Raw genomic sequence first — 24,688 nt, 5'->3', positions numbered from 1 at the left:
GGGTTTATTGTAGTACTTTATCCAGACAGAGTTATGCATGCTATATAGGTTTCATACTTCCAGTATATTAGACAACTTGTTTGTCAACTGTAATAAGTTTCATGGTGATGGAGGAGTAACAAGACAAAGTGCCAAACTATATGAAAATCAAAGTGCCATACCTTTCAAAGGGGGCCTGTAAACCATGACTGCTCAAGGTCCTTTCATTAACTTAATCCAGCTGTCCTTAATCTGTAGAATTTGAACGCCAGAGTCTCTATTCAGGGTGAATGAACATGTCTGGGCTTTATTTCCATTAACACATGGAACTTCTTTTAAATAACAATAAGGTTGTGACAGATGCTTCCACACTCCTTTTTTAAAAAGACAACTATTAAGGTATTTTTCATAATTCTTAAAGCAGTTTTTTAATTTCTTCATTCCTTATAAAAGCCCGTTGGGTATTTGAAATTCTTTTTCTTTGGAAAAGAAAACTGCAGTGCAATAAAAGTGATTCTAACTCTTGCAAATGACTCGTGTATTTTTAAAAATATTTTAAATATAGTCAAGAATAATTAACCACCAGACATGAAGATGCTGTCTGGACAATCTGATGACCTCGTTTTAGACACTGTTAATGCAACTCAGCATTTAAATACAAGTGGACAGCAGAAACTTTCTAAATTGTTGCAAGGTGAATTCTGTTATCTTTGTCAACTTGGAGTATTATATAATGTTTTAACAAGTCTGTGTATGTTGTATTTGTTAGCATGCTGGGACCATTGCTGCTCAGATCTTCACATTGACAGCAGGACTCTACATTCCTAGGATCCTGTGATTTTGGATCTATCCCTGAATTAATTGTGAGATCAGAGTGGTTGTGGTCTGTGGTATTGCGACAACCATCTTGTCCTAGGCAAACATTTGGTACAATATTATTTTATAATGCCCTTTGGGATATAAAATAGTATTGTTTTCAAAATCATGCACAGTAAAACCCCTCCATTTACCCACCACCGTCAGTGTGGTCTAGTGGGATTCCTTGGTAGCTATGATGTCAGTATATGATAGGGGTCAGTGTATGATCATACAGTCCTAGGGATTGCGTGGACGTACAGAGTGTATCCAGGCTGTTAGTCTGGATTTCAAGGGACATGTGCTGAATACAAGCAAGGTAAGTTAAATAATTTATGTGCAGAGTGTTCACATTACCCTTGCTATTTGGGACATTCAGTATATAAAACCACATTTAGTTGTTTAAAAATAAAGTGCAGGTCACCTTTGTTTCACTTGTAAGAAATGAGCTGATTTTTCTCATTTTGACATGGTTAGTATCAAGAAACAAAGACAGATATCTATATGGGTTTACTCATAGCCCCTAGAACAGACAGAATAATAATAATATAACATATGTCATATAAAATGAATACAGGGCTTCTAATTGCAGCTCTATATCAAAAGGACAAAAAATCCGATGACTTGTTCTCCTTGGAATAATGTCTCTAAGTACTTCTTGTGCTCTCTACATCTGTTACATGACAGGTTGTTAATGATGTGTGTGTTCATTTGATGTAAAGCACCTCCTGTGTGTTGTACTTTTCAAATCTGCCTTCTGAAATCCCTACTGATGTGGTGTATTTCTCCAGACTGGGTCCACTCAAGGTCCAAATACTGATTAGTTGCTGTATTTCTCTGAATCAGCTTTCTGCCATTGGAGACCTTTATCCATTTCTCCGGGAATCATGTAAGAATTTTCTTTCTACTATTTGATCCCTTGTGTTATCTATGCCAGTGATGGTCAGACCTGATATAGGTTATTAAATGTTGCCAAATGCCACTTTTCTTAGTCAGGGATATCAGTCTACTAGAGTTGCCCTACCAAAATGGTCCTTACGCACGTGAAATATTTAAGTATACATTTGTATTTGTAGCTCAGCTCAATCTCTGTCCATTTTTATAGGAGCCTGATTCAACTGCAATGGGATGAATTTGCATCTTCTTTGAAAACTAATTGTATGTAAAATCCTAGTGTGCTATCTACACTTGTGCTTCAACTCTGTCATCCTTTACAATCTAGCTTCAGCCCTTTCTAATTCATTGAAATAGCACTCTCCAGAGCCATAGGTGATCTATTCTTAGCTAAAATCAAGGGAGCGCGTCAATTATTTAATTCTTTTTGATTTGCCTGCTGCCTTTGACCATCATGATCATGATTATTTCTACCTTGTGGCTGGACTCTATTAGTTTTCCTTATGACTTGCTGTCCACTTCTTCAAAGTCTGCCATGGCAGTTGCTTATTATCTCCTCTCCCACTATCCTGCAACTACCCAGTGATTCTGCAATTATTGTTTCATAAATTTAACTTCTGTCCCTAGTAAAACAGTGGAACAAATATTGAGAGGAAAAAAGTAGCTAAACATCTCTAGGATAGTGAGTAATAAGCAACACTGGTTTGCAAAGAATGTGTTTGCTAGAAAATGAAGGATTTTGACAGAATTACAAAATGTAGATGTCATATAACTGAATTTGAATAAACCATAGAATAAAAGATATCATGAAATCATACTTGAAACATTAATTCATATCAATAGGAATAGCCTGCTATAGGCTGAAAACTGGCTGAAAGATTGTAAACTAATGGTAATAATGACAAACAGCAATGTATCAAGATGGGGGAAGGTATCTAGGTATCTGTGTTATTTCAGGCATAGTTAAAAACTTCATCAAGAGTTCACAGAAGAACTACAGGGATTGATTTTATGATGCAAGTTTACAAGAGCAAGATAAATTTGCTTGACTAAGCAAAAACAAAGGGGTATATAATAACTGCTGCTGGTAAAGACCAATGGTGAAATCTTGACATTTTGTCAATGACTTCATTTGGGCCGGGATTTCACCCAAGGAGAGAGAAGAGGTTTTTGCAGTAGTATAAGGGATTTAACTAAGACAAGTAAAAGGGAACATTTAGGCTAAATATTAAGAAAAGTTCCAGTTGGGTTATACAATAGCCTCCCTAGGGAAACAGTCATAAACCTGTCACCTGAAACATTAAAATGTAGCCTGGACAGAACACTAGAAAATGTATGTTTTGGGACGGTCCTGCACTGGGAGATCAGGAGGCTGATTAGAGATCTAATAGGTTTAGTCCTTCTCTAAAAGCAGTGATTCAATAGGATCTCTGTGTCCAAATGTCAGGCTTTTGGTGTGTCACAGGCCCTTGAAAATCCAGCCACTCCAGCATGTTTATTATTGTGTTACAAGTTGTACCATCTATAGTATACAACAAGAAACAAGTGATACATTTCTACTTGCTTAAGTAAAAGGACAAATAAACTTCTCACTCTCATAAGAAATTAATGACTACCACCAGGTTGCTTAAAAGGAATCGCTGAAATATTGTTTGGCCTGTTGTGGTACTGTCACTGTTCATGAAATGTCATAGACTAAAGCAGGCAGTGAGCAAGGCTTATCCGAGAGTTGGCTACAAACTGTTGTTTGGCCTGCTGAACTGGAAGCCTAGGTTTCCCTGATAATCCTGCTGGCTGTCTTGCCTCCTTTATGTCTCACAATAAAGAGTAATGCAGAGGAGGAAATTACATGCTTTGGCTGCCTGTTGGTCCTTAGGAGGAGGTCACAAGGGACAATCTATCTAAGTGGAGCAAACTGGAGAGACAGGTAGGAGACTGGATCTTTGGATGGGAGAGGACAAGTGGAAATTGGTGGTGGTGGAGGAGACAGAAAGGACCAGGTGGTGGACAAGACAGACAATGGAACTGGAGAAAGATAGATGGGAAAGAGGGCAGGACTGAGAAAGGAAAAAAGAAAACAATGTTGGTTAAAATAAGGGAAGAATGGCCTTGTTGCTAATGCATGGCTCAGGAGTTGGGAGACCTGCATTCTGTTCTCAGCCGACAGATTTGCTATGTAACTTTAGGCAATGGAGAAGGTAGTTAAGGACATTGAAGTCAATGGTAAATGGGACAAAATACAGCATGGTTTTACAAAAGGTAGATCATGCCAAACCAACCTGATCTCCTTCTTTGAGAAAGTAACAGATTTTTTAGACAAAGGAAACGCAGTGGATCTAATTTACCTAGATTTTAGTAAGGTGTTTGATACCATGCCACATGGGGAATTATTAGTTAAATTGGATAAGATGGGAATCAATAGGAAAATTGAAAGGTGGATAAGGAATTGGTTAAAGGGGAGACACCTACTGAAAGGTGAACTGTCAGGCTGGAGGGAGGTTACCAGTGGAGTTCCTCAAGGATCAGTTTTGGGACCAATCTTATTTAATCTTTTTATTACTGACCTTGGCACAAAAAGTGGGAGTGTGCTAATAAAGTTTGCAGATGATACAAAGCTGGGAGGTATTGCCAATTTAGAGAAGGACAGGGATATCCTACAGGAGAATCTGGATGACCTTATAAACTGGAGTAATAGTAATAGGATGAAATTTAATAGTGAGAAGTGTAAGGTCATGCATTTAGGGATTAATAACAAGAATTTTAGTTATAAGCTAGGGACACAACAATTAGAAGTAACGGAGGAGGAAAAGGACCTTGGAGTATTGGTTGATCATAGGATGACTATGAGCCGCCAATGTGATATGGCCGTGAAAAAAGCTAATGCGGTCTTGGGATGCATCAGGAAAGGTATTTCCAGTAGGGATAAGGAAGTTTTAGTACCATTATACAAGGCACTGGTGAGACCTCACCTGGAATACTGTGTGCAGTTATGGTCTCCCATGTTTAAGAAGGATGAATTCAAACTGGAACAGGTACAGAGAAGGGCTACTAGGATGATCTGAGGAATGGAAAACTTGTCTTATGAAAGGAGACTCAAGGAGCTTGGCTTGTTAGGCTAACTAAAAGAAGGTTGAGGGGAGATATGATTGCTCTCTATAAATATATCAAAGGGATAAATACCGGAGAGGGAGGGGAATTATTTAAGCTCAGTACCAAAGTGGACACAAGAACAAATGGATATAAACTGGCCACCAGGAAATTTAGACTAGAAATTAGATGAAGGTTTCTAACCATCAGAGGAGTGAAGTTTTGGAATAGCCTTCCAAGGGAAGCAGTGGGGGCAAAAGATCTATCTGGCTTTAAGATTAAATTCGATAAGTTTATGGAGGAGATGGTATGATGGGATAACATAGTTTTGGTAATTAAATATTCATGGTAAATAGGCCCAATGGCCTGTGATGGGATATTAGATGGGGTGGGATCCGAGTTACCCAGGAAAGAATTTTCTGTAGTATCTGGCTGGTGAATCTTGCCCATATGCTCAGGGTTTTGCTGATCACCATATTGGGGTTGGGAAGGAATTTTCCTCCAGGGCAGATTGGAAGAGGCCCTGGAGATTTTTCGCCTTCCTCTGTAGCATGGTGCACAGGTCACTTGGTGGAGAATTCTCTGCTCCTTGAAGTCTTTAAACTACGATTTGAGGACTTCAATAGCACAGATATAGGTGTGAGGTTTTTTGCAGGAGTGGTGGGTGAAATTCTGTGGCCTGCGTTGTGCAGGAGGTCAGACTAGATGATCATAATGGTCCCTTCTGACCTAAATATCTATGAATCTATGCAAGTCACATAATCTTTTTCTGCATTGATTTCCATATGAAAATAGGGATTTTAAATTTTACCTGTCTCACAAGTAAGTGAAAGTCCCTTAAGTACTTTGGGAGGAAGGTGTTTGTGATGCTTCTTGGGACACCTAGGGCTGGGGGTCACCTTGTTACTACATGAGGGAGACTTGCATGTGCTTAACTGGGTGTTAGCTCGTGAGCACAACTAGCCTGTCAGACACTCAAGAACTCTTCTTTGGGACTGTTTTTGCTGTGCAGATTGACAATAGTGGCACCTCTGCCCATGAGTTTTTTCAAAGAATTCCCCTGTGGTATCCAGCCCCTGATCACTCCCTACACAGAGAAATTCCAGATCCTCTGTTCTCAAAGGAAAAGAGTATCACAGTTTACCAGCTCTACCTTAGATCACCACTCCTCTGTTACACACAGCACTTGAGTTCAATTACAAACAAAAGGAAATGTATTTAAGAAAGAATAAAAATATTCAAATAAAAAGCAGTGTAAGAGATGGGAACAAATGATTACATCTAAAACAAAATCATAACATGCATTCTAGAGCCTAAACATAACTAACATATAATCCTCTTGCCCAAATAAGTTTATCGCATCCAAAGTTCTTTCCAGCATTTTCAACCAAGCCCGGCTGAAATTTCTTTTTCATGAAGCCAATGTGCTATCAGTTTACTTCCTAGGGGAAGGCTGAAGGTGTACTTCTGTACCCCTTATTATACCCCCCAAATTTCATTGTCCTTACATGTAAACAGGGCATTTCCCTGCTGGGTCACTTCTTCCTGTAAATTTTCTCTCTTTGAAGATTTCACAATTCTTTTTTAACATTTGGCTCAGACTGTACATGGATGCCCATTGTGAACCATTTACATATAAACAGACAAATGGATAATTATTTCTTGCATGAAAGAAAACCTGCTTTTCACCTTTCTGATGACCAGTCTCTGATCACAGACCTTAAGAACATATTTTTCAATGTATACATGTAACTCTTTACACAATGTCTGTACATACATTTTGAAATCATTATGATGACCAGTGTGAGACAGGCTTTCATTAGAGACCTTACATGACATCCTTTGGGTGAACCCAGGGGATCCCTATACTCCTTTGCCCTCTGCTAGTTGGCATCCAGAGAATCTTTGGTCACAGTGTTATGTAACTCCAAAGTATTATAACTAACTAATTAATTATTATTAGATAGGGGAGAAATACTGAACTAGAGGGTGCTTGCTCTCGCGATTCAATCCTGCATAAAATATCACTTAAGAAGCTGCATATGTACCTAGTTAAATAGATATATAACATGCACAGATGACAAGGTCTAGGTAAGTCCTACACCACTGAAGTCAATGGGAGTATTGCAGGATTGGACCCTGCATCTTCAGAGATCCGCTTTAGGAAGAAAGAGAATATATTTAATATTAGTCCAATGGACTGTTCTGTAGGCTAAGAAAAGGGTTGAAAAGAGTTTCCACATAAAAATCAAATACTTCTGTAAAATGAGTAGCAAGAAAATAAAAGTTAAAGTGAGGCAAAGCAAAACCTCCTTTTTCTTTTCTTTGCTGAAGCCAAATAATACCATCTTGTGAATAACTATTATTCCACGCAAATTTTTGTGAGAATTTAAAAAAAAAAGAAAAGTGGTATCATTATAGGCAAAACCTGTAATAAATAACTGGATCTTGCTAGAACATTCATTTCAATAACATTTGTTCTGTCTCCCCATGAAAGGCATAATGATTTCCAATGAGCTAATTCTTCTGAAACTTTCTTCAGAGGTGGACTATAATTCAGAGAGAGGTTTCAGAGTAACAGCCTTGTTAATCTGTAAGTCTGCATGGTTTTTTGATATTTTAACCCCTATGTAACTAAGTGTACTAGATGTCTGCTTGAAATCAAAGCTAGCTCTAAGAGAATTCCAGGGAGAGCATAGGGAACAGTGCTTCTGCTTTTTCAAACTTGGTTTTGAACCCAGAAATTCCTTACACATTTTGAAAATATTATTGAATTAGAAACAATTAATACATATTGTCATCATATTGTGCAACCAATTCTTAAACTTATGACAGCCTTACTCGCTGTACTAAATTGTGTTAAAGGTTCCATTCATATAGTATATTGCTCAGTGCTAAAGAGCAACTAGTTTACCTCAAAAAAAAAAAAGATTCCAGGATGTTAAACTAATATTGGCTTTGGGAGATGCATTCCTAGCTTCAATATATTTCACATAATTATGGCCAAAGACCATTCTTTAAGCATGGACAAACAAAAATAACCACTCCACTTCTTCAGATGCTTTTTCTTAATCAAGAAACCAAAAAAGTAAGGAGGACTCGTTTAACCCAGCAGGAGGGAGAATATTAACATACTTGAGTAAATTATCAGCCATTACATTTTTTTTCTTAATAAGATTTATTTAGACCATATAATTAATTTTTTATGTCTGATACCAAGCATATAAGCAGGTATATATGAATTTAGGAGAACCCACAAAGTTCCTCATATATATATTTTTTGAGAATAAGCAAGATTGTTTCATTCATATATCAGGCAATTTCCAATTGACTAATTAAAGATTTTAGTCAAGAAGAGCTTTAACTGAGGTAAATAATTTTATAGCATTATGTTACTTATGAAGATTGTTTTGATTATCCAGGATCAGAGAATGATAGGAGAGAGTTGCAGAATTTTTTAAATATTCATGTCACTTAAGCAAATTTGAAATATACAACTCTGATAAAAAGAGGAGTGAAGCAGTAGACATGATTAAGGCTACAATTTAGTTGCGGAGGTCGTGGAAGTCATGGAATCCATGACTTCCAGCAATCTCTGTGACTTCAGCTTGTGGTGGTCGGGAGCTGCAGGGTCCTCCGCTGTCTGCAGGGGCAGGGAGCTGCCAGGTACTCTAGCCTCTGGCGGCTCCCAAAGCTCCAAGCTGCCATGGGCAGTGGGGCACCTCGCAGCTCCTGGGCAGCAGGGTACCCTTGAGCTCCCAGCTGCCATGGGCAGTGGGGGCCTCCCAGAGCTGCCAATGGCAGGGGAATCACCACAGCTTCCGGCTGCCGCGGGTGGTGGGGAACCCCTAAGCTTGTGGGCGGTGGTGGCAGGGGAACCCCCAGGCTCCCAGCTGCTGCAGGCCCCCAAAACTATGGGTGGCAGGGGTATCCTGCAGCTCCCGGACCCTGCGGGCCTCAGGGGAACCCCCGAGCTCCTGGCCACCACGGGCCCCTGGAGCTGCAGGTGGCGGGGGTACCCACATCCTTCAGCTGCTGTAGGTGGCTCCTAGCAGCCACCCAGCTGCCCCACTTTAGGCAGTGTGGGGACCTGAAGATCCAGATCCCCATTTTGTCACGGATAGTTTTAGTAAAAGTCTGGGACAGGTCATGGCTTCTGTGAATTTTTCTTTTTTGCCTGTGACCTGTCCATGACTTTTACAAGAAATATCCATGACAAAGTCTTAGCCTTAGACATGATTTATCTTTGTTTTAGCAAAGCTTTTGACTCAGTCCCATTTGACATTCTCATAAGCAAACTAACAAAATGTGCTCCCGATGAAATTATTATAAAATAGATGCATAACTGGTTGAAAAACCATACTCAAAATATAGTTACAAATGGTTTATTGTCAAACTGGGATGATGTATTTAGTGAGGGTTCTTCAGGAGTCTATCCTGAGTCCATTACTATTCAATATTTTCATTAACAACTTGGATAGTGGAGTGGAGAGTATGTTTATATAATTTGCAGATGATGCTAAACTGAGATGGTCAGGATTAGAATTTAGAATGACCTTGACAAATTGGCAAAGAGGTCTGAAATCAACAAGATGAAATTCAATAAAGACATATGCAAAGTACTACACTTAGGAAGGAAAAATCAAATTCAGAACTACAAAATGGGGTGTAACTGACTAGGCACAAATACTGCAGAAAAGGATCTGGGATTATAGTGGATCACAAACTGAATATGTGCCAACAATGTGATGCAGTTGTAGAAAAGGCTAATATCATTCTGACGTGTATAAGCAGGAGTGTTGTATGCAAGACATAGGAAGTAATTGTCCCGCTCTACTTGGCATTAGTGATGCTTCAAATGTGTCCAAATTCAGGCATCACTCTTTAAGAAAGATGTGGACAAATTGGAGAGCGTACAGAGGACAGCAAAAAAATGATGAAAGATTTAGAAAATCTGACGTATAAGGAAGGATTTTAAACAGAGTATGTTTAGTTTTGAGAAAAGCAGACTGAGGGGGAACCTGATACTTGTTTTAAAATATTTTAAGGGCTGTTACAAAGAGGATGGTGCTCAATTGTTCTCCATGTTCACTGAACGTAGGACAAGAAATAATCAGCTTAATATACAGCAAGAGAGATTTAGGTTAGATAGTAAGAAAATCTTTCTCACTATAAGTATCATTAAGTACTAGAATAGCCTACCAAAGGAGGTCTTGGAATCCCCATAATTGAAGGTTTAGAGGAGCAGGTTAGACAAATGCCTGTCAGGGATGGTCTAGGTATACTTGGTTCTGCCCCAGCATGGGGAAATGGCCTTGATTACCTCTGGAGGTCCCTTCCAGCCCTACATTTCCATGGTTCTATGAAAATTGATTCTATAAAAAACTATTCTATTGACTTTATACTCTCTGGCTTGTTTTACATTCTGACAAACAAGGCGCTTGTCAACCTTTTTTCTCTTTTAGCATCTTTCTTTAATTCAGTTTACCCTCTCCCTTCAGCCCCCACCCAGTTTGATCACCATAGGAAGACCATTACATTTTCTTCTGGCTGTAGCTAACTTTTTGAATAAGCAGTTAGATGCAGTCCTTTTTGTGAATATTTTTTCCAATGTGTTTGTTTAAATATAAGATTTTGTTCTTTGCAATTCACATCTTTTCAACATAGCTGTCCATTTAATTTCATATAGATTTCTAGTGTGTCATCTCATGACAAGTAGTATTCAGTTTCTTTTGCAATATTATTGGATCATAGGGCTGTTGTACTGCATTTAGTGTTATATTTTCATCTTGTTTGTTGAAACAAGCCAGAAAAAGATCATCATTACAGTATTAGACTGTATAACTTAAGTTGGAAGAGATTCTTATCTCAGGAAAATTTTTCGACGGCTATATAATAAAATAATCTGGCATTACCAAATAAATCTTTCTATACATCCACTAAAACAAGATGTCCCGTTACTTTGTTTACATTAAAGTAATCAATTAAATTTTATTGTAGATACTGACATTATGTATATTTCGTCCTCTATGGCCATACTTTTCAATATCTAAAATTAGAGCACATTAAAGGGTACTGTGAGTGCTTAGCACCACGGAAAATCATACCACTAACTGAGGTGCCCAAATATGGAACTTAAGGTATTTCCTTTGAAAATTTTGGCCATGTTGCTTTTGGCAGAACTTAAAAAAAACACAACAACCAAATTGCCCTTGTACAAAACAGCAAATCCAGCAACACATGTTCACCAACATTAACCAGCCAAAAGAATAAATTTAACAAAGAAATAATTCACCCTCTCCAACAATACCATCTCCTCCGTGTGCTGATTTCGAGAATCTGTCTATGTATGATTAAGCATTCTGTTTGATGTTGGGGGCTCTTGATATGTATTTATGTCAGACTGCAGACTCCACTCTGAATGTGGGGTTTGCTGTCTTCTCTGTTGTTCCCTTACTTTCATGCTGCTCTGCAATTCCGAGGGGTAGTGGCATCGGACTAACAATAGTGGGTGATTAAATCTGGATGGTCCTCTATTGAAAGAGAAATACCCTGTAAAAATGGCTTTCTTTTCCCAGGGGAGAGGTTGCCTGGCAATTAAGTCACATGGGTCTGCTCATCCTTTTGAGGCTGATTGGGAGGTCATATGACAGGAGACTGGGAGGTTATAATTTAAGGGCAGAAACTGCTCTCCTCAGAGTCTTTGGCTATTTTCATCAGTTCAAGCCAATGGAAGCTGTTGCAGGAGCCTGATGTTGGGGGAACCCTGCCTACCTGAACACAGAGAGACCTTAAGAACTCCCAAGGGAAAGGTCAGCTGCATTCTGGATTATTTGTTGTTTTCTAAATATCTGTGTTTGCTTGTGCCTTATCTCCTATGTACACAGTAATAGTGTTAGAAACCTTTTGCTAAGCCTGTGTCCTACCATGTGTCTCTGAAGAGGTAAACTGTAAACCAAAAGGCCCAGTCCTTCAGTGGGATACTGGGGAATGTGCAACAGCTGATGGGGAGGTTTACACTAATTTCAGGACGTAGGGAATTGGGCCATGGTGCCCATATTTCCAAAAGGGGTATGAGACACAGCATCTGGAGTGCATGCCGACAGACAAGGGATTGGCAATGTTTGGCATGTGGCCCATCAGGGAAATCTGCTGGTGGGCCAGGCAGGTTTGTTTAACTGCAGTGTCCACAGGTTCAGGCAATCACAGCTCCCACTGGCTGTGGTTTGCTGTTCCAGGCCAATGGGGGCTGTGGGAAGCAGTGTGGGCCGAGGGATGTACTGGCCGCCACTTTCTGCCACCCCCATTAGCCTGGAATGGCAAACTATGGCCAGTGGGAGCTGTGATTGGCCAAACCTGTGGACCCTGCAGGTAAACAAACAGTCCCGGCCCTCCAGCAGATTTCCCTGATGGGCCGTGTGCCAAAGGTTGCCGATCCCTGCTATAGACCCAAAGACCTACAGACCTAAAATCTGCCCAGCCCCCATAAGCTAAGGGCTTATGGGATTCATTGTTTGATTCACCTCACAGCAGTCTGGCAAGTGTTCAGCATGGGGAACTTGGCTTCCTCAAATTCTGAGCAAAGAAAGCATTATTACTACAACCTGAATATCAGCAGATTTAGGTTATTTAGGACCAAGGTTGAGAATGAGTTCCAAAGTTTGGGGGATCTCATACAAAACACACTGTCAGGAGTGCCCTTCCTTTTACACCAAAGAATTTACAGCTTAAGCTCCTTTTTTGATTTCAGCTATGGCAGAATTATGCAGGGAGAACGATGCAATTCTTGTAGGCCACACCTCAGCCATTTAGAATGGCATTTAAAAAATGCCTACATAACATAGGAGCACAAATCCCATTGCCTTTCAATGGAACTTATGCTTCTAAGTCACTTCTGAAAATCCCACCTGATCAAAATTGGCACATTAAATTCCATTCAGAATCAAAAGGTAGCTAATGCAGATCATGAAGTGCAGGTGTGATGTGCTAGCTGATCTGGAATAAGTAATGTACAGTGTAGTATGTTAATGTTTTATTGTCATTTGGCCTTCATAAAAAGATTTTTTAAAAATAAAATCATAACATAACAAGTGAGCTGATGCACGAGAATTCATTTTTTACTGGATTTAAAGTATCACCACATGTAAAATTCCACTGCAGTCATCTAAAGTGGAGCTGACAGAGGGATGGATCATGGTAGCTGATTGGTCCTGTTTCATTAATATTTATTGGCTTAGTTTCCCCCTCCCTCTCACCTTGTGTAGTCTTTTACACTTGTGCAAAGTGAGTGAAAATGGGAGTTAACTCATGCCAAATTGGAATGGTAGCGTTTTTCACACACTTGGCACTCAGTTTGGAGAGGTGTAAATTACTTCACAAAATGAAAGGCAGTGGAGACTTAGGGCCTATGTCTTTAAACTAAAACTTGCATTCAGGAGGAAGAATAGGGTGAGGAGTGTCTGGCTGCAATAGGATTTCAGTGGGAGTACTGTGGAGGCAGACGCTGGTACAGAAGTCTTTCCCTAATAAAACAAGTATAAAAGCAGGTGAGGCTAATGTTAGCAGTGGGTGTGTAGGCATAACTGAGGGCAGAATTATAAATGTTCATTTCTTCCAAATGTTTACAGTCATGCTGTTTCCACTTCAAACTGGAAGAAGAAAATTCTTATCTCAAGGTTCTTTTTTATTCATCTACTTTGCCAGTTACTCCAAATTCCTCTTCAGAGCATCTCTTTTCTTTCTTCAAACAATTCTTACTGAAGATACCACTTTTCAGATAATTTCTTCTACCAGATGGCTCAGTCTTTTTTTGCCTCCATCTGGGACGTTTTAACCCTCCTTTTATATGTTTGCACAATTCAGAGAGAAATTTATCAGTTAACAAAATAGCTATCAATCATTATTAGAAGATCTTATTTCTTGTGGTTTGAAAAATAATCTCTTCAATATTTGCCATGCTGAGCTAACATGCCTGGACTTACATGTCTGCATGCCAATTGATTTCAGTGGAATTAAACCAGGAATGAATTAGAGCTATTGCGTCCAATATTAACAGGGCTATTTTAGTTTAAACTATAGGCGAGTGAACTGAATAAAGTGTTTCGTTTTTTTTAAATGTAGCTTTTATTGAATCTGCAGCCAGGATTTATAGGCCCAGTGACATGCCATATACAGTTTTGAAGTGCCTAGTACATTTTGGATGCTATAAAATAAATAATAACAATAAAAATAAGGTGTTTGTTGGATGCAAAAATCTCATGTGACATCCAAACAGACTTATGTGTAGCACTAGGAAGGAGCTGATAGTCATGGTACATGTACGTAGGAAGAAAGGGAAGGTAGGAGAAAAATCCTAGAGGCCAAATTTAGGCAGCTAGGTAAGAGACTAAAGGCCAGGATCTCGATGATAGCATTCTCTGAAATGCTTCTAGGTTTTTTGTGCAGGGCCAGAAATATAGGCAGAACTGCAGGGTCTCAATGCATGAATGAGATGATGGTGGAGTGAGGAGTGTTTTAGGTTTATTAGGAACTGGAGAACCTTTTAAGAAAGGAGGAGCCTTCATGAAGATTGGGCTCCATCTAAACTAAAATGGAACCAGACCGCAGGCATCTAAAACTGAAAGGGTGGAGGATTTTTTAAACTAAGGGTTGGGGGAAAACAGACATGTGTAGAGGAGCACATGGTTCAGGAGGATGCGACAGATTTCTGTTACCAATCTGCCGCTGCGTCAGTTGATCAGGCTGATGCCACAGGATCTTTGGTGGGGAGATGATGTAATAAGTGTCCAAGTTTTAAAGCTTTATTGATAAAATAATAAAATAACAGCAGAGAGTGTTTCCACGTCACTCAGGGAAAGAAAGAAAGCGTAAACGCCCCAAGCCCTAACCCACTTTCATACTCACACATGCACTACCAAAGACTGGCCAGGCCTGGGTGTAAGGTCAGAAGAAGGGGGGGAGGGGAAGGATGGATGAGAGTGCTGTCCTGGGCCCAGGCTGTCCAAATCTGCTGTTGCTCTCCAAATTGCTCCAGCTCTCAGGAGGGTTTTAAGTCCTGCTCCCCACGGGGCGGGGGTGCTCCATTTGGGGACCTCTGCTCCTGGTGCCCTTCGTGCCAGAGACTTTGTTTTCCCTTCTATTGACCTTCGCTGTTGCCGTCTCATTTGCTCTCAGTGTTCTCGCTGCTATCTCTGCAGCTCTGCTCAACTTAGTTCTCCTCTTCTCACGGCTGGGCAGCTGCTGATTTCTCGTCGAGCCTATGACCTTGGCCTGGGGCCAGCATCTTATCTTCACATGGAGGTAGCTGAAGTGTTGAGTTAACCCATTCTCTGCTCTTTTTCCTCTCCCCGCCCCAGCCTCTCGTGATCTGCAAAGGAAACTTCCACTCCCTACTCTCACACCTTTGACCCTTCCCCAAAATGCTTTGTGATGCTTGCAACAGTGTTAGCCATATACAGTGCTGATCTGCCTTCCCAGGGGAACTCCTGAAGCTGTGACAAGGAGATATCACTTTATTAAAGGAGGAATTCTGTATCCTAATAAAGATGATAGAAAAGAAGTTGGTAAAGTAAAGGTAGAAGCTAGTGAGGAACAGTCAAACATAAAAAAGTCCCATTTAAATATAATATATGAAGGTAAGCAACTGAATATTGACAAAATGTACAAATGCTAGAAGTCAAAATACTAAGATGAGTGAATTCAAGTGCCTAGAGAATATTAATATAATATATATGTTGCAGAAACTTGGTGGAATGAGGCTAATAAATGGGACATGGTAATACCAGGATACAAAATATATAGGAATGACAGAGTAAGTTGTGCTGGTGGGGGAGTGGCACTATGTGTGAAAGAAAGAATGGAATAAAATAAAGTAAAAATCTGAAATGAATCAAACTGTACCATGAAACCTCGATGGATAGAAATTCCATGCTTTAACAGTAACAGTATACCAGTTGGAATATACTACCAATCACCCGACCAGGATGATGACAGTGATTGTGAAATGCTTGGGGAGATTAGAGAGGCTAGAAAGGCAGCAAATGCAATGATGGGGGATTTCAACTATCCTTATATTGACTGGATGTATGACACCTGAGAAAGAAATGCAAAGATGAAATTTCTAGATGTCATGACTGCTTCTTACATCAGCTAGTCCTAGAACAACAGAAGAGAAGCAGTTCTTGATTTAGTCTAAGTGGAGCAGAGGATCTGGTCCAAGAGGTGAGCATAGCTGAACTGCTCAGTAATAGTGACCATAATGTAATTAAATGTAACATCCTTGATGGGGAAAAATGCCAAAGAAATCCACCACAGTAGCATTTACCTTCAAAAGAGGATTACAGAAAAATGAGAAAGCTAGTTAAATGGAAATTAAAAGGAACAGTCACAAGGGTGAAATGCCTACAAATGGCCTGGAGACTATTTAAAAACACCATAATAGATGCTCAAACTAAATGTATACCCAACATTTTAAAAAAATTAAGAGTACCAAAAAATGCCACCATAAGAAACAGCAAAGTTGTAGGTTCCAGGAAAAGCTGCTTCAAGAAGCAATCATCTATAGTATCTAGAAATTTTATCTCTGCATCCCTTCCTGAGGTGACATATACCCAGTCTATATCAGGATAATTGAAATCCCCCATTATTATTGTATTTTCTGCCTTTGTAGCCTATCTAATCGATTTGAGCATTTCACATTCACAGTTACCATCCTGGTCAGATGTCTGGTAGTATATTTCTACTGCTGTACTCTTATTGATCATATATGGAAATTCCATTCATAGAGATTCTGTGGCACAGTTTGAGTCTGTGACCAGAGTCCCAGAGGGAACACGCTGAGATTGCTCAATTAGGGCAAACTGCAAAGAATGGGGCAGACAATAACTGGTGCTTATTCTAATACTTAGAGTCACCAAGCCAGCAACAAAACAGCTTCTACAATACCTTACTGGTTACCCAGAAGCCAGAAATACAATTCCCTTAAAGCAACCAAGCCTTGGGCTTCCACCCAGACAGCCAAGTTAAATATGATGAGGATTATATTCGATGAAGTGAGCTGTAGCTCATGAAAGCTTATGCTCAAATAAATTTGTTAGTCTCTAACGTCCCACAAGTCCTCCTTTTCTTTTTACTAAAAATCTTGTTAATCATATAAAACATTTTACCAAGCCCAAAGGATCGGACACATTACCCATCAGCTTAACAAATATTTTAGATCTTACTCAAATATACACTTACTGCCAATTCTTATTAACTAAACTAAAATTTATTTAAAAAATAAAAAAGAGGTAGTATTAGTTAAAAGATCATTATACATGAAAATATAAATAAAGTTCTTAGGTCAGTTTCATAGTAGAGGTGGTGAACTTTAAAGTTGAAAAGAGTCCTTTCCAGAATCAGTTCATTAAGTTATAGTCCAATGGCCAATATCAGGGTGATCCAGAATGGAGCTGAAGATCTCAGACTTGCGATTCAAACTTCCTCTGATGAAGCTTAAGCAGATATGAGATGAAAGTATCAGGGCCCTACAGTTCTTTTCATAGTTGTTTAGCAGCTTCTTGACAGTGTGCAGTCTTTGGGTGAACAGTAGGCAATTATCCTAGCTTTGAAGTAGAACTCCTGTGTCCTAAGCATCACCGGTAATTAGCTACATGGATTAACATAAGGCAGCTGCCCATCTTCAGCTATTTACAGGTAGTTTACTGCAAACTTCAAAGAGAAATAAGAACAATGATATTACTACATTCACAGTTCATCTAAATTTTAACATCTCCTTTTGATCTCTGAATTAACAGAATACAGTGATAAACAGGAACCATTTGGCTATATTGTCAACCTCTAACAATGTATATGTAAACCCACAAAACCCGCAACCATTATCTTCTAATATGTCTCTAAAGGTTGAATCTGGGTCAGTTAGTCTGCTAGTTGTGTAACCCTTTCTGGCCGTGTAACATAGTGATTTAACATATTTACTTTATTTGAATCTATTCTGATGATAACTCTCTTTCTATTCCGCTGGTATCTCTGGAGGATGTTAAACAGAAGCTACTAAAGTCTGGCATTTTTAACTTAGAATATCCAAATAACCTGCACCCAAGAGTTTTAAAAGAAGTGGCTGAGGAGCTAACTGGACCATTAATGTTGATTTTCAATACATCTTGGAGCACGGGGGAAGTTCCAGAAGACTGGACGAAAGCTATTGTTCTGATGATTTTCAAAAAGGATAAACGGGATGACCTGGGCCTGCCGGCCTACATCGATATGGGCAAGATAATGGAGTAGCTTATACAGGCCTTGATTAATGAAGTATTAAAGGAGGGCAATGTAATTAATGCAAATCAAGATGAGTTTATGGAAAATGGATCCTGTCAAACTAAGTTGATATCTTTTTGTGATGAGATTACAAGTTTGTTTGATAAATGTAATTGACTCGAACTTCTGTAAGGTGTTTAATTTGGTGCTGCACCACAGTTTGATTACAAAATTAGACTGATATAAATTGAACATAGCACACATTAAATGGATTAAAAACTGGCTAACTGATAGGTCTCACTATGTAACTGTAAATGGGGAGTTGTCATTGAGCAGGTGTGTTCTAATGGGGTCCCGCAGGGATTGGTTCTTTAATGCTTTAATCAATGACCTAGAAGAAAATATAAAATCATCACTGATAAATTTTGCAGATAACATAAAAATCGGCGAAGTGGTAAATAATGAAGAGGACCTGTCACTGATTCAGGGTAATCTGGATTGCTTGCTAAACTGGGTGCAAGCAAACAATATACATTTTAATGTGGCTAAATGTAAATATATACATCTGGGAACAAAGAATGGAGGCCATACCAACAGGATGGAGGACTCTATCCTGGGAAGCAGAGATCCTGAAAAAGATTTGGGGACTGTGATAGATAATCAGTTGAACATGAGCTCCCATGACCTGTGGCCAGTAGAGCTAATGTGACCCTGGCATGCATAAACGCGAGTCTCCAGTTGGAGCGGTGAGGTTATTTTACCTCTGTTTGGCACTGATGCATTTGCTACTGGAATACTGTGTCCAGTTCTGGTGTCCACAATTCAAGAAGGATTTTGAAAATTGGAGCGGGTTCATGGAAGAAAATGATTAGAAAGGATTAGAAAATATGCCTGGTAATGATAGACTCAAGGAGCTCAATTTATTTAGCATAACAAAGAGAAGGTTAATCGGTGACTTTATTACACTATATAAGTATCTACATAGGAAACAAAAATTTAATAATGGGCTCTTCAGCCTAGCAGAGAAACATGATCCAAAGGCTGAAGTTGAACCTAGACAAATTTAGACTGGAAATAAGGCATACATTTTTAATAGTGAGAGTAATTAACTATTGGAACAATTTAGCAAGGGTGGCGGTGGATTCTCTATCATTGAGAATTTTTAAATCAAGATTGGATGTTTTTCTAAAAGATATACTCTAGGAATTATTTGGGGGAAGTTCTATGGTATGTGTTATACAGGAGCTCAGACTAGAATCATCACAGTGTTCCCTTCTGACCGTGGAAACTATGAATGTACCTGAGTGATTTAGGAACATTGTTAGGATATAGATATTCAGGCCTGTCTGTAAAGGTCTATACTCTAAGAATTTAGGTATATTCTTATCACTTGGCTAGTGATAGAGGTATAAAAGAAAGAATCAAAATCACTGTCTGCTGGTGTAAGGGCCTTCTCTTACTGTGACAGTCTGAGGCCCTGTTCTTAGACTAAGGCCTTTGGCTAAGCAGCAGAGGCAGCCATAAGCTGGGAAGGAAACAGTCACATCCTCACATTCCAAACTAGTCACACTGAAATAAGGTGCTATTCGGCTGTTAGGAATACAATCCTGTCCTGATAGTTCCTATCACCTCCAGAGAAAGGGAAGTGCCTAGAAAATGTAAAAGGAAACTTAGGGTATGTCTACACTACGGAATAAGGTCGAATTTATAGAAGTCATTTTTTTAGAAATCGGTTTTATATATTCGAGTGTGTGTGTCCCCACAGAAAATGCTCTAAGTGCATTAAGTGCATTAACTCGGCGGAGCACTTCCACAGTACCGAGGCTAGAGTCGACTTCCGGAGCGTTGCACTGTGGGTAGCTATCCCACAGTTCCCGCAGTCTCCGCTGCCCATTGGAATTCTGGGTTGAGATCCCAATGCCTGATGGGGTTAAAACATTGTCGCGGGTGGCTCTGGGTACATATCGTCAGGCCCCCGTTCCCTCCCTCCCTCCGTGAAAGCAAGGGCAGACAATCGTTTTGCGCCTTTTTTCCTGAGTTACCTGTGCAGACGCCATACCATGGCAAGCATGGAGCCCGCTCAGGTAACCGTCACCCTATGACTCCTGGGTGCTGGCAGACGCGGTACGGCATTGCTACACAGTAGCAGCAACCCCTTGCCTTGTGGTAGCAGACGGTACAGTACGACTGGTAGCCGTCATCGTCATGTCCGAGGTGCTCCTGGCCACGTCGGCTGGGAGCGCCTGGGCAGACATGGGCGCAGGGACTAAATTTGGAGTGACTTGACCAGGTCATTCTCTTTAGTCCTGCAGTCAGTCCTATTGAACCGTCTTATGGTGAGCGGGCAGGCGATACAGACTGCTAGCAGTCGTACTGTACCATCTTCTGCCAGGCAGGCAGGAGATGAGGATTGCTAGCAGTCTTATTGTACCATCTTCTGCCAGGCAGGCAAGAGATGAGGATGGCTAGCAGTCGTACTGTACCATCTTCTGCCGAGCAGCCATGAGATGTGGATGGCATGCAGTCCTTCTGCACCGTCTGCTGCCAGCCAAAGATGTAAAAGATAGATGGAGTGGATCAAAACAAGAAATAGACCAGATTTGTTTTGTACTCATTTGCTTCCCCCACTCCCCTGTCTAGGGGACTCATTCTTCTAGGTCACACTGCAGTCACTCACAGAGAAGATGCAGCGAGGTAAATCTAGCCATGTATCAATCAGAGGCCAGACTAACCTTCTTGTTCCAATAAGAACGATAACTTAGGTGCACCATTTCTTATTGGAACCCTCCGTGAAGTCCTGCCTGAAATACTCCTTGATGTAAAGACACCCCCTTTGTTGATTTTAGCTCCCTGAAGCCAACCCTGTAAGCCGTGTTGTCAGTCGCCCCTCCCTCCATCAGAGCAACGGCAGACAATCGTTCCGCGCCTTTTTTCTGTGCGGACACCATACCAAGGCAAGCATGGAGGCCGCTCAGCTCACTTTGGCAATTAGGAGCACATTAAACACCACACGCATTATCCAGCAGTATATGCAGCACCAGAACCTGGCAAAGCGATACCGGGCGAGGAGGCGACGTCAGCGCGGTCACGTGAGTGATCAGGACATGGACACAGATTTCTCTGAAAGCATGGGCCCTGCCAATGCATGCATCATGGTGCTAATGGGGCAGGTTCATGCTGTGGAACGCCGATTCTGGGCTCGGGAAACAAGCACAGACTGGTGGGACCGAATAATGTTGCAGGTCTGGGACGATTCCCAGTGGCTGCAAAACGTTCGCATGCGTAAGGGCACTTTCATGGAACTTTGTGACTTGCTTTTCCCTGCCCTGAGGCGCATGAATACCAAGATGAGAGCAGCCCTCACAGTTGAGAAGCGAGTGGCGATAGCCCTGTGGAAGCTTGCAACGCCAGACAGCTACCGGTCAGTTGGGAATCAATTTGGAGTGGGCAAATCTACTGTGGGGGCTGCTGTGATGCAAGTAGCCCATGCAATCAAAGATCTGCTGATATCAAGGGTAGTGACCCTGGGAAATGTGCAGGTCATAGTGGATGGCTTTGCTGCAATGGGATTCCCTAACTGTGGTGGGGCTATAGACGGAACCCATATCCCTATCTTGGCACCGGAGCACCAAGCCGCCGAGTACATAAACCGCAAGGGGTACTTTTCGATAGTGCTGCAAGCTCTGGTGGATCACAAGGGACGTTTCACCAACATCAATGTGGGATGGCCGGGAAAGGTGCATGATGCTCGCATCTTCAGGAACTCTGGTCTGTTTCAAAAGCTGCAGGAAGGGACTTTATTCCCAGACCAGAAAATAACTGTTGGGGATGTTGAAATGCCTATATGTATCCTTGGGGACCCAGCCTACCCCTTAATGCCATGGCTCATGAAGCCGTACACAGGCAGCCTGGACAGTAGTCAGGAGCTGTTCAACTACAGGCTGAGCAAGTGCAGAATGGTGGTAGAATGTGCATTTGGACGTTTAAAGGCGCGCTGGCGCAGTTTACTGACTCGCTTAGACCTCAGCGAAACCAATATTCCCACTGTTATTACTGCTTGCTGTGTGCTCCACAATATCTGTGAGAGTAAGGGGGAGACATTTGTGGCGGGGTGGGAGGTTGAGGCAAATCGCCTGGCTGCTGGTTACGCGCAGCCAGACACCAGGGCGGTTAGAAGAGCACAGGAGGGCGCGGTACGCATCAGAGAAGCTTTGAAAACCAGTTTCATGACTGGCCAGGCTACGGTGTGAAAGTTCTGTTTGTTTCTCCTTGATGAAACCCCCAGCCCCTTGGTTCACTCTACTTCCCTGTAAGCTAACCACCCTCCCCTCCTCCCTTCAATCACCGCTTGCAGAGGCAATAAAGTCATTGTTGCTTCACATTCATGCATTCTTTATTCATTCATCACACAAATAGGGGGATGACTACCAAGGTAGCCCAGGAGGGGTGGTGGAGGAGGGAAGGAAAATGCCACACAGCACTTTAAGCACAGCACTTTAAAAGTTTACAACTTTAAAATTTATTGAATGACAGCCTTCTTTTTTTTGGGCAATCCTCTGTGGTGGAGTGGCTGGTTGGCCGGAGGCCCCCCCACCGCGTTCTTGGGCATCTGGGTGTGGAGGCTATGGAACTTGGGGAGGAGGGCAGTTGGTTACAGAGGGACTGCAGTGGCAGTCTGTGCTCCAGCTGCCTTTGCTGCAGCTCAACCATACACTGGAGCATACTGGTTTGGTCCTGCAGCAGCCTCAGCATTGAATCCTGCCTCCTCTCATCACGCTGCCGCCACATTTGAGCTTCAGCCCTGTCTTCAGCCCGCCACTTACTCTCTTCAGCCCGCCACTTACTCTCGTCAACCCGCCACCTCTCCTCCCGGTCATTTTGTGCTTTCCTGCACTCTGACATTATTTGCCTCCACGCATTCATCTGTGCTCTGTCAGTGTGGGAGGACAGCATGAGCTCGGAGAACATTTCATCGCGAGTGCGTTTTTTTTTCTTTCTAAGCTTCACTAGCCTCTGGGAAGGAGAAGATCCTGTGATCATTGAAACACATGCAGCTGGTGGAGAAAAAAAAAGGGACAGCGGTATTTAAAAAGACACATTTTATAAAACAGTGGCTACACTCTTTCAGGGTAAACCTTGCTGTTAACATTACATACATAGCACATGTGCTTTCGTTACAAGGTCGCATTGTGCCTCCTCCCACCGCGTGACTACCCCCTCAACCTTCCCCCCTCCCTGTGGCTAACAGCGGGGAACATTTCTGTTTAGCCACAGGCAAACAGCCCAGCAGGAATGGGCTCCTCTGAGTGTCCCCTGAAGAAAAGCACTCTATTTCAACCAGGTGACCATGAATTATATCTCACTCTCCTGAGGATAACACAGAGAGATAAAGAACGGATGTTGTTTGAATGCCAGCAAACATACACTGCAATGCTTTGTTGTACAATGATTCCCGAGTACGTGTTACTGGCCTGGAGTGGTAAAGTGTCCTACCATGAAGGACGCGATAAGGCTGCCCTCCCCAGAAACCTTTTGCAAAGGCTTTAGGACTACATCTAGGAGAACCGCAAATGCCAGGGCAAAGTAATCCTTTCACATGCTTGCTTTTAAACCATGTATAGTATTTTAAAAGGTACACTCACCAGAGGTCCCTTCTCCACCTGCTGGGTCCAGGAGGCAGCCTTGGGTGGGTTCGGGGGGTACTGGCTCCAGGTCTAGGGTGAAAAACAATTCCTGGCTGTCGGGAAAACCGGTTTCTCCGCTTGCTTGCTGTGAGCTATCTACAACCTCCTCCTCATCATCATCTTCTTCGTCCCCAAAACCTGCTTCCATATTGCCTCCATCTCCATTGAAGGAGTCAAACAACACGGCTGGGGTAGTGGTGGCTGAACCCCCTAAAATGGCATGCAGCTCATCATAGAAGCGGCATGTTTGGGGCTCTGACCCAGAGCGGCTGTTCGCCTCTCTGGTTTTCTGGTAGGCTTGCCTCAGCTCCTTCAGTTTCATGCGGCACTGCTTCGGGTCCCTGTTATGGCCTCTGTCCTTCATGCCCTGGGAGATTTTCACAAAGGTTATGGCATTTCGAAAACTGGAACGGAGTTCTGATAGCACGGATTCCTCTCCCCAAACAGCGATCAGATCCCGTACCTCCCGTTCGGTCCATGCTGGAGCTCTTTTGCGATTCTGGGACTCCATCATGGTCACCTGCAGCTTGCCACGCTGGCCAAACAGGAAATGAGATTCAAAAGTTCGCAGTTCTTTTCCTGTCTACCTGGCCAGTGCATCTGAGTTGAGAGTGCTGTCCAGAGCGGTCATAATGGAGCACTCTGAGATAGCTCCCGGAGGCCAATACCATCGAATTGTGTCCACGGTACCCCAAATTCGAGTTGGCAACGTCGATTTAAGCGCTAATCCACTTGTCAGGGGTGGAGTAAGGAAATCGATTTTAAGAGCCCTTTAAGTTGAAATAAAGGGCTTCATTGTGTGGACCGGTGCAGGTTTACATCGATTTAACGCTGCTAAATTCGACCTAAAGTCCTAGTGTAGACCAGGGCTGAGTTTGATAGCATCCTGTCTGGCAAGAACTCACTTATCAATAGCTGGGATGTGAAATCCTCAC

At 41.6% G+C, this 24,688-nt stretch overlaps 2 long non-coding RNA genes across 16 annotated transcripts in view; both read left to right on the top strand.

Moving 5' to 3' along the window:
* LOC125637367 (uncharacterized) overlaps window positions 1-24,688 on the top strand; it is a 308,688-nt gene that overhangs the window by 120,913 nt on the left and 163,087 nt on the right. The gene's annotated exons all lie outside the window — the stretch shown is intronic.
* LOC125637363 (uncharacterized) lies at window positions 1,941-18,356 on the top strand. The gene is made up of 4 exons (XR_012668663.1): window positions 1,941-1,992; window positions 7,313-7,408; window positions 11,394-11,627; window positions 17,860-18,356. It is a non-coding gene; the product is annotated as an uncharacterized LOC125637363 (long non-coding RNA).

The sequence above is a fragment of the Caretta caretta genome, chromosome 1 (genome assembly GCF_965140235.1).
Source record: "Caretta caretta isolate rCarCar2 chromosome 1, rCarCar1.hap1, whole genome shotgun sequence".
In the NCBI taxonomy this organism is placed as follows: domain Eukaryota; kingdom Metazoa; phylum Chordata; order Testudines; family Cheloniidae; genus Caretta; species Caretta caretta.
Note: the sequence above shows the minus strand (reverse complement) of the source record. Positions and strands in the feature narration are given on the sequence as shown.